The sequence below is a fragment of the Acomys minous genome (genome assembly GCF_964271855.1).
Source record: "Acomys minous genome assembly, chromosome: 15".
Taxonomy (NCBI): Eukaryota; Metazoa; Chordata; class Mammalia; order Rodentia; family Muridae; genus Acomys; species Acomys minous.
In genome coordinates, this window is record NC_140497.1 from 46,871,971 (window position 1) to 46,881,662 (window position 9,692).

The 9,692-nt window shown below is 42.2% G+C and overlaps 1 long non-coding RNA gene across 1 annotated transcript; it reads right to left on the minus strand.

Moving 5' to 3' along the window:
* Positions 1-372: 372 nt before the first annotated feature.
* On the minus strand, positions 373-9,293 carry LOC311584087. Its single transcript, XR_014774781.1, has 3 exons — positions 9,052-9,293; positions 5,317-5,564; positions 373-1,841 (listed from the first exon to the last, which is right to left on the minus strand). It is a non-coding gene; the product is annotated as an uncharacterized lncRNA (long non-coding RNA).
* Between the last annotated feature and the right edge of the window lie 399 nt (positions 9,294-9,692).

The following is a 9,692-nucleotide window of genomic DNA, read 5'->3' on the forward strand; positions in this document are numbered from 1 at the left end:
TGGGTACCGTTCAGTCTGCTCAAGCTGACAACCTTGGTCAGTCGTAAACATCGGACTTAGCTTACGGAAACTTTTACATTTCCTCAACTTTCATGGTTTTCTAGAACTTCTTCAGGGGACTGAAAAGATGTCTTCCAGAGGACCCAAGTTCAGCTCCTAAGCTCAGGCTCACAGCTACAGATGATTTCAGCTCCAGTGAATTTCACGATCCAACATCCCTCTGCTGGCCATTGTGGGCACGCACACACACACACACACACACACACACACACACACACACACACACACCAGTAAATCTTTAAAAACTTTTTTTCACAATTTTATAGTAATACTTAACTTACAACACAACCATGTTGGTCTAATTGTACAAAATATTTTATTTCTATATGCCAACACTCTTTAAGGTCTTTTTTCCATTAAAAAGCTTTGTGTTTGGCTTTTTAAATGTTTTGTTAAAAACTAAGACACTAACACATATATTATCCTCAGCCTACCCCTGTCATGCTTATGCATGTCCACTTCATGTCTCAAGAGAAGAGCTTTAGGGGGTTGTAACACTCTTTCAGCTGTCAACCCCTATGACACCTCCTCTTCTGAACAGCTCTTGGAGGACCTGCCTGAGGCTGTTTTACAGTTTACTTTAAAAGTCTGAGTGGAAAGAAGATACTCTAAAATACTGGTTAAAAGTGTGAGGCTCAAGGTTCAATCCCCAGTATTACAAATAGTGTTAACCAGACAGTGCAAGATCCTAACCAAGTAACACTGTCACTAATTATCAACATACTATGTATATTAACTTAACATGCTATAACCATATCACTATGCTTTTACATGACTAATGGAACAGCAGGTTGGCTTGCATTGCTTCAAACAATGTGCAATATTGCAGTAAGATACAGAAGCTGTGACATCACTAAACAATGGGAAACTTTGACCCTCATTACATTCTTAAGGGACCCTGTCACAGATGTGGGCCATCATTGACAGATACATTATATAGCAGTTTCTATATGCAGCTTAGAACCAACATCCAGTCTATGTGTTAGCTAGAGTTACAGGTGATGGTGAGCCACTGGTCCCGGGCACTTGGAACTGAGCTTGGGTCCTCTTAACCACTGAGCCATCTCTGTAGACCAATCACCAGAAACTTTTTGTCCAGCGACTCAAATTCTAAGAGTGTTCAACACTAGAAGTAATAGATGACGTTGTGTATCTGTGAGGGTCCACACAGTCCATTGCAGCCCTCTGCTGATACTCGCGCCTATCCTCACCAAGACCTGCACATCATCCTGCCAGGCCATCTCAATTTCAACCACCTCAAAGAAAGCTTTCCTTCCTGACACTTACCTAGCACCTGAGCATAAGAGTTCCTTGAAACCATTCTTGTTAAACCATCATGGAAGAAGACAAAGAGCTGACCTCTGACCTCTGAAGACAGCAGGCAGGCCATAGATGCTGAATAGATCCTTTCAGGGGTTGTGCACATGCCTGTTAACTCGCAATAGCTTGCAAACCTTTCCTGTGATTGTCAAGCACTATTTTTATGCAGTTGGAGTAAGCCAAGAAAGGAGAGCTTTTGTTTTCCTTGCCAGCTTTTGCTCACTATACATAGATTTCTTCTGTATGTTCACATGGGAAGAAACATATGTGTATACGTTTCCCACCAAGTCTTCTCCACTGTGTTAGCCGACGGATTCTTGTCTCTGCTCAGAACTCTTGGTGATAAATCCTTGAGAGAATTCTGTTCATTTGCTCTGCTGTGTGCATGCTGAGGAATGGTGGGAGCCAGCCCTGCTAAATGCCAAGCAGAAGCTCCATGTCTTCCTTGGAATAATAACACCCTGCATGGACAAAAAAAGATTTTACTAGACCAGAATCTTTACTACAGGTTTTAATAAATATACACTGTGGTGAGAGAGGCATGGGAAAGTGGCAAATTAGAAGGATCCAGAGGGTCCTAGAAACCTACAAGAAGAACATTATGATAGGGAGATTTGGGCCCAGGGGTCCTGCTCAAACTATGGCACCAGCCAAGGACAATATGTGCAGTAAACTTCAAACCCCTACCCAGATCTAGCTAATGGACAGGACGTTCTCCACAGTTGAGTGGAGAGTCAGGTCTGACTTTCACATGAACTCTGGTGCCCCATATTTGACCACGTCCCCTGGATGAGGAGGCCTGATGGCCCTCAGAGGAAGGATAGCAGGCTACCAAGAAGAGACTTGATACCTATGAGCATATACAGGGGGAGGAAGTCCTCCTCAGTCACAGTCATAGGGGAGGGGAGTAAGGGGGAAATGGGAGGGAAGGAAGAATGGGAGGCTACAAGGGATGGGATAACCATTGAGATGTAATAAGAATAAATTAATAAAATATATTTTAAAATAAATAAAATAAAATGATCTCCGGCAAACTGCCTAGTGACAGAATGATACCTGTAATTCTTATAAAGATGAGAAAATTGAAAGTCTAAAAAAAAAAAAGATACACTGTGGATAGGAACACTTCAGATTAACTGAGAGGAAGAGGTATGGGTGGAAGAGAGAGAGGGAGGAGAGGAGGGAGAGAGAGAGAGAATATTATACACCTGAGGAAAGTTGCTTGGTCTTATCTTCTGAGTTGTTTGTATGTGGGCCATCCTCCTCTGCAGGCTGAGGAGAGGCTTCCTCCCAGTAAGCTTAGTGCTCCTGCATAGGTGAGCAGACCGTTCTGCTGATAACAACCCACCAGACCCAAACAGGTTAAAAAGCTAGTCCCTTGCAGCCTCTAACCCACACAAAAGGTGTCAAAATCTGGCTCTTTGAAGAAAAACATATCAAAGGTGCCCTGGAGACAAGCCCCAGGAAGTGTCCTGGGATTGTCTCCTGCTATTCAAGTAAGCTTAGTTTAAAAACCCAGAGGCTGGAAGGTTTGGTGAGCATTCCCCACTTCTCCCCATAGCTCTCTGTCTTGTCTTTCTTTTATCAGTAAGCTTAGTGAATTAAAATCTAGTTCTTTGGCTTTTGACTGTCTTTATTTTAATCAAGTGTGGTCTGGCCTTTCACAAGCCAGAGGCTCCCTTCTCCCTCTGGAAGGGACACAGATTTTTATTGTCTCAACCCCAGCTGAGTGTGGCTGCCCTGTGCTCGCTCCCTGCACAGAAGGCTTTCTTCGGTGACAGGTTCTCAGGACTGAGCCTTCTTCAGCTAGCCTCCAGAAGGCTGAAGCAAACTCTGTGTGTGACCAGATTCTCAGCCCAGCCTCCCAGAGAAAGGAACCCACACTTTGAATACAGTATAGATATGGGTAGCTCATCTTTTGTTAGGTAGTAAGCTTTATAACATCATTTGTCCTTCCATTTGGAGTGAGATGCCAGGGGTTAATGAGAAGTGGTCTCTTATTGTTTATATAGGGCACCATAAGTCACGAGCCAGGATCTGACTGTGTCACTATGCAAGTGGCAAAGTTTAAGCTCTTTGTTTGGGGACCTGTATTTTCTCTAGGCTCCATTCTAGCTGCATTTTTTTTTCCTGGATTTGAAGTGGATCTCTGACTCAGCAATCACATGCAAAACAATGATAGTGCAGCTTTTATGTCTGATTTTGAAAACAACATTTTTAAGAGGCCACACAAACCAGCCAACTATGTGAAGAGGATGAGATTAAAGTCTATGTGGAATTCATCCAAAGCCTAAACCACATTCTCTGAGACTGGAATTTCCTATGACTGGATTGTTATCACACATATCCTATGAATGCCTTGATAACTATCAAGTAGGATTTATGCAAATGATGTTAGTAAATGCAAGAAGACGATGTGGGATGATTTTTGTAGCTTTCACTAAAGAAATAATGGCCTCCATTCAAGAACAGAATACTCAAGATGGTAGTCCTGGAGAGAGGAAGGGCCCTCAGTCCATCCATCACACTCTGCTTTGTCTCAAGCACCCTTTGAAGTTTCATCATCACATTGATTTCAACACAAGTCCTGGTTGGCAAACACTAGGTTCTCAGACTAGCAATCAATGCTCTCAAGACATGGTTTCTTTTTTATCACTATTTTAAAATTCCACCTTCTTAATGCCATCTTTATAGAAAACCTTTTTAGAGAAGAGAATAGAAAAACAGATTAAGTATTCGTCCACTGTGATTATGAAATTGGTGGGCAACAACACAAGCCAATATGGTTCTCTACCTCTCATCTGAGTCATGGCCATCTGGAAGGACTGTGACACAGACCATGGTGCCCTCTAATCTCAGTCTGGATGTGAGAATTCACATTTCTCAGGTGTTGCAGACTCTGATTCTCTCAGGACCTCACACCGAGGCCTACAGCCTCTCACTTAGCTTTGTGTTCCACCAAGATCTAAGTCCTTTCTCAGAACCAACCACCACCATACCAGTTTAATGGGATATGATCTCAGGTAGTGAAGATCAACCATGCCAAGGTACATTAAAATCTAGAATAGAAAACAAAGAGATAGATGAAAAATGAGTAGAGAAAGAAAAAAAAATCACATGCCACATGATTGTTTCAGGAAGTAACAGGCCACATTAAAAACCATGGCCCTTCAGACTATAATGTAATCACACCTGACTCTCCTTGAAATCTGTTAATTTCGGGAATTTTGCATTCAATATTCATTAATTCTTTCAAGAAACACTTACTGAATAACTGTCATATAGTATCATAGTGTGAAAAACACTTCAGGCACAAAAGGTCATAAAATCAAGAAATACTAGAGGCACAATGCAAACAGAATTCTGTAAACTTTAGGTCTACGTTTCTTAAACAAAGGGGAACCTAGCAGAAAGAAGGCTTCCCAACCCTTGTATCTGTAAACATGATCTGGAAAAGTGTGTTGAAACATGCCGGGATACACAATTTGAGGCTATAGAGTGCTCTAGGACCAGTTAACCAATATCCTGAAACAGGATACTTGCTAAAGAATTGGTGACTTAACACTGCAGCATGACTAGCTCCATGGATAAAATAAGTTACCATTAAGTATTATTTATTCTGTGAGTAACATGAATTCATTGGTTTGTATAAGGCAGGACTGGGGAGGGATGTTGGGGGCGGGGTGGCGCTGAGGTGGTTGGTTTTGACCTCACAAGAGCTGCGGTTTACAGACTTCCTTTGGCTACAAGGGGGAAGGAAACAGTGCAAGGCCCAGTTTTAGAAGCAGAGAGGCAGTGTGTGGCCTAAAGGAGTGATCAGGTAAAACAACAATGGTGGTTAGAACAGGGTAACAGCAGAGACAAGGGAAAGGGAGATGCAGTGGGTGCAGGGTAAAGGGGAAGAAAGAGTGGAATAAAGGATGAAACCGAGCTTACTACTTGAGCCAATAAGTAAGTGGCGGTGCATTGTGGGATAGAGAACACTGGCCGAAAGGAAACAGGAAACAGATCCCAGAAAGAAAGAAATGATTTCTTCTTCTTCTTCTTCTTCTTCTTCTTCTTCTTCTTCTTCTTCTTCTTCTTCTTCTTCTTCTTCTTCCTCTCCTCATCCTTCCTCTTCTTCCTCTTCTCCTCTTCCTCTTCCTCCTCCTTCTCCTCCTTCTTTTAAGTGTGTGTGTTAAAGCCTGTGGATCACACATGCAGCTGGGCATATGTTAAAATTAATGAGAAAACCAGGACTAGAAACCATGGCATTTTGACAGTAATTCAATCCATGAAGTTCCTGTAGAAGGAACTCTGATGGGCAGAGAATAGAAAAGAAGAAGGCTTTAGACAAGAAGAGAAAACCAGAGTCTATGTTGTGAAAGTCAAGGATAAAGGAAATCTAATTTTCAACATTGGCTAAAAAGGCAAATAGGGCTAGAGAGATGGCTCAGATGTTAAGAGCACTGGCTGCTCTTCCAAAGGTCCTGAGTTCAATTCCCAGCAACCACATGGTGGCTTACAGCTATCTATAATGACATCTGGTGCCATCTTCTGTCCTGCAAGTGTTCATGTAAACAAGACACAGTATACATAATAATTAGTAAATAATCTTTTAAAAAGTCAAATAAAATGTAAAAAAATAATTCTCTTTATCATTCCCTTGATATTACTGGAACTATTATCCACCCCACAGCACTCTATCCTTGAAGAACCTCTACTCTTAGGACTTAAAACTGCACTCCTGCCCTCATATTATCTCTTTACATGGCTTCAGCACCTTGGTCATGCATTTCTGCCTTGTAGCCAGATCACTGGCCCACAGTTCAAAAGAAATTCATGTTTGACAATCTAAGATGACTGTGTCTGCAGTTCCCTGTCACCTTCATAGCTGTTTCCCTTTTTTCACTTCCAATTAACAATTTTCCACATAAGACACCCCATAGTCTGTGTCTTAGCTGTCATCTTCCACTTTCTGCAAGCCACAAATCCCGCTTCCACTCGTAAACTCAGAGAACTTTGTCTCCTACTCTCGCAGGGAGGTAGAAACTGACACCCCTCCTACACACTTAGGAACTCTCTTATCCATTCTGTTTTTCTACATATTAAAAGTAAAAAAACAAAACAAAACAAAGAAAAAACCTCCTCTTTTCCAAATCTAGTCCACTTACACATGACCTTGACTCTCCTCCACCAAATGTCACTAACCTGTCTCTTAAGATGGATTTTCTTGCTGGTGAGGCCACTATTTTATAGTTTATGATCAAATTTAAGTCTTGAAGCAGATTACTTCAAAGATGAACCCGACAAACTATTTCCTAGTACTTATAATTTTCTTTGTTCCTTTCTCTTGAATGTAAGCAGGACCTGTGAGTCCCTTTTATTAATTAGGAGAAAACAAAGGTGACAAGGTGCCTTTGATTATATATGTATGGTTAAGATACACAGGCTTGGGAACTGAAGAATCACCAAACATCCACAAGTGTGAGGAAAAAGCAAACGATGCTATAATTTCATGTATATGGGTGTTCACAAATATGCTCATGTGTGTGCAGATGTGTGTGAGTGTTTGGGTATGTAGAGGTCAGAGGTCAACCTGGAGTGTCATTTCTCAGGAGCTCTCAGTTTGTTTTCTAGACAGGGTCTCTCCCTAGCCTGAGGCTCACTGAGTAGGCTGGGTAGGCAGCAAATGCCAGGGATCTTCCTGTCTCAGCCTCCCCAGTATTTAAATGAAAGCATGCATGACCATGCCCAACTCTTTCACATGGGTTCTTGGGGCAAGAACTTAGGTCCTCCTGTACATAGCAAATACTTTACCCACTGAGCTATCTCCCTGGTGAAAGATGCTATTGCTATAAGATACTAAGTCTAGGGTTATTTGTTAAGCAGAAACTGATGTCTAGAACACTCAACAAGAATTTTCATCTTTACTTCATTTATACTGAATAGAATTTATAGGAGGCAATTGGTTTTGACTGGGTTTCTGCTATCCGTTCAGCAAACCAAACCAAAATGGAGTTAGTCATGCTAGAAGAAGGTTTTACGTTGATCAAAGCTAAGTTGTTCATCTGACCTATGGGAAATTAGAAGGATAAGCGATAACAGCCAAGTCCCCAAATAAATGTGTCTTAGCTGGCATCGTTAGGACCGCCCCCCCCCTTCTTTAACCTGTGAAAGAAAAATAACTTTAAAATGACCCATCTCCTTTCTGCATCTGTTCTCTTTAGCTCCTATTGATCTTTAACTCCAGCCTCGTCTGTTCAACTCCTGAAGCACACGGTGATTCTGATAGTGAGGTGTTGGCAAATTCTACAGCCACAAAGAAAAGCCAGCAAAGGCCTTCATACTAAGCTGGTTTCAATTTTGTCTTTTAACACAGGAGATATTTCCTTACTGACTTTCTCTAAAAATACCATAACCTCTTCGGGTTTTCCCTTTGTATTTTTCTTTCTTGACATCTCCAAGGCACATGACACCAGTGAATTCCTTTCTTGCTTCTTCCATTTCTGCGGCAAGCGCTGGGTATATCGGTTCCTTCAGTATTTGTCTCCACACGCTCTTCCTAAGCAATCTCTTTCAGGGTCAGGGTTTTAAAGCTCACCTCTATATAGATAATGGGGAAAATCCTTTAAAAGCCAGACATTGTGATTATAAGTTCAAGGACTGGACACAGGCCAGACAAGGGTTTTAATCCTGGATCTGTCAGTTTCCAGCCACGTGGACACTGAGAAAGTGGATTGACCTCTAAAAGCCTCCAGTTCCACCCCTTATAAATCTGGATAACAAAAATATCATCTTTTTTCATAGAGGTGTCACTTGCACCTGCCACAAAATAAGCACTTGGCTTCAGCGTTTTTGCTTTTCGAGAAACTACATACATATGAAATGTGATAATAATGTATGCGCACCCTCTGAAACAAGTCACTTGGGCCAAGGAACAGTTGTGCTGAGTGCTCTGGCCGCTCCGGGTTCTGCCAAGTCACCACCCAAGGGGGCAATCAATATTCAATTTTCAAGTGTACTATCCCTTAAAAGTATGCCTTTGGGAAGCTTTACACACACACACACACACACACACACACACACACACAAAGAGAGACAGAGACAGAGACAGACAGAGACACAGAGAGACAGAGACAGAGAGAGATCTCAATCATCTCTTTATCTGGCTCGAATCCCTTCTAATCCTTTCCCAGGGTTCCTGGCCTCACTATTCTGCCTAACACTTCTCATCACCTCCATCCCCAAACTACATGGTTCTCAAAGGAAGCCCATCATTTTCACAGCATCAGCAACATTCCAGAACCCTCTAGAAATATAACTTTCCAGCCCAAACCCAGACCTACTGACCCAGCAGCTCTGGGTCCCAGGCTCAGCAATGTGCATCTTAATGAAACCTACAGCCATATATATATTTTTTTTTAACTTATTCATATTACAACTCAATTATTATTCCATCCCTTGTATCCTCCCATTCCTCCCTCCCATTTTCCTCTTACAGCCCCTTCTTCTGCCTGCTGAAATGTGAGAAACAATTCCCTACAGTGAGTGACAGGAACTCCAACTGTCAACTGCTCTCTTTCCTCTCTGCTTAGTTCCCTCTCTCCTTAGTTTTTCCCCCTCTAATTAGTTCTGTTATTCTCCCCCACTACCACCACCTCCCACTCACTGGGAACTCTGCCCTCCTACCTGTCTTCTGGACCTGACCAGAGGCCAATTCTTTCTTTGCCTCCAGCAGTGCTATCTTGTCTTCTCTCGTTCCCTTTCTTGGCTTTGTTCCCATCACAATTCCCCTGAGAAGGAGCTGGCCAATTCCTCCCAAACAAACTCACTTAAAAGCCAATCTACCTAAGACCCATCCGTGCACACCCCCCACTACATCTAATTAGAATACAGCTAATTCGTTTAAAGATTAATCTCATTCACTCAGATCTGCCCATGACTTTGATCGTGACTTCTACTACTTCGTGGTCTTCGTCCATGCAGATACTTGCTAACCATCTATGGACTGTTTTTCTAGGGTTCTTGCCTTGTTGTTTACAAGTTTTCTTTTTCACTTAGTGCTTGAATTGGCTGGGATTTGTTTTGGCTCTGGGTGCAAAGTGAAGGTCAAGTTGCCCGTCCTGTCCGCTTATTGGGCAAAGAGAAAAGCTTCTTGTTTGCAATTCTAAGTTCAGAGCTCTCTTGGCCAATTTATTCCTCATCAAGCCAAGCAGAAAGATCAAAGACAATACTCAGCAAGAAGGAACAGCTGACCTGTGTCTCCACATGAGGGCAATTGTCCCACTTTCCCTGGAAGACTTCACTTCATCTTGAATAACTTAAAGGAT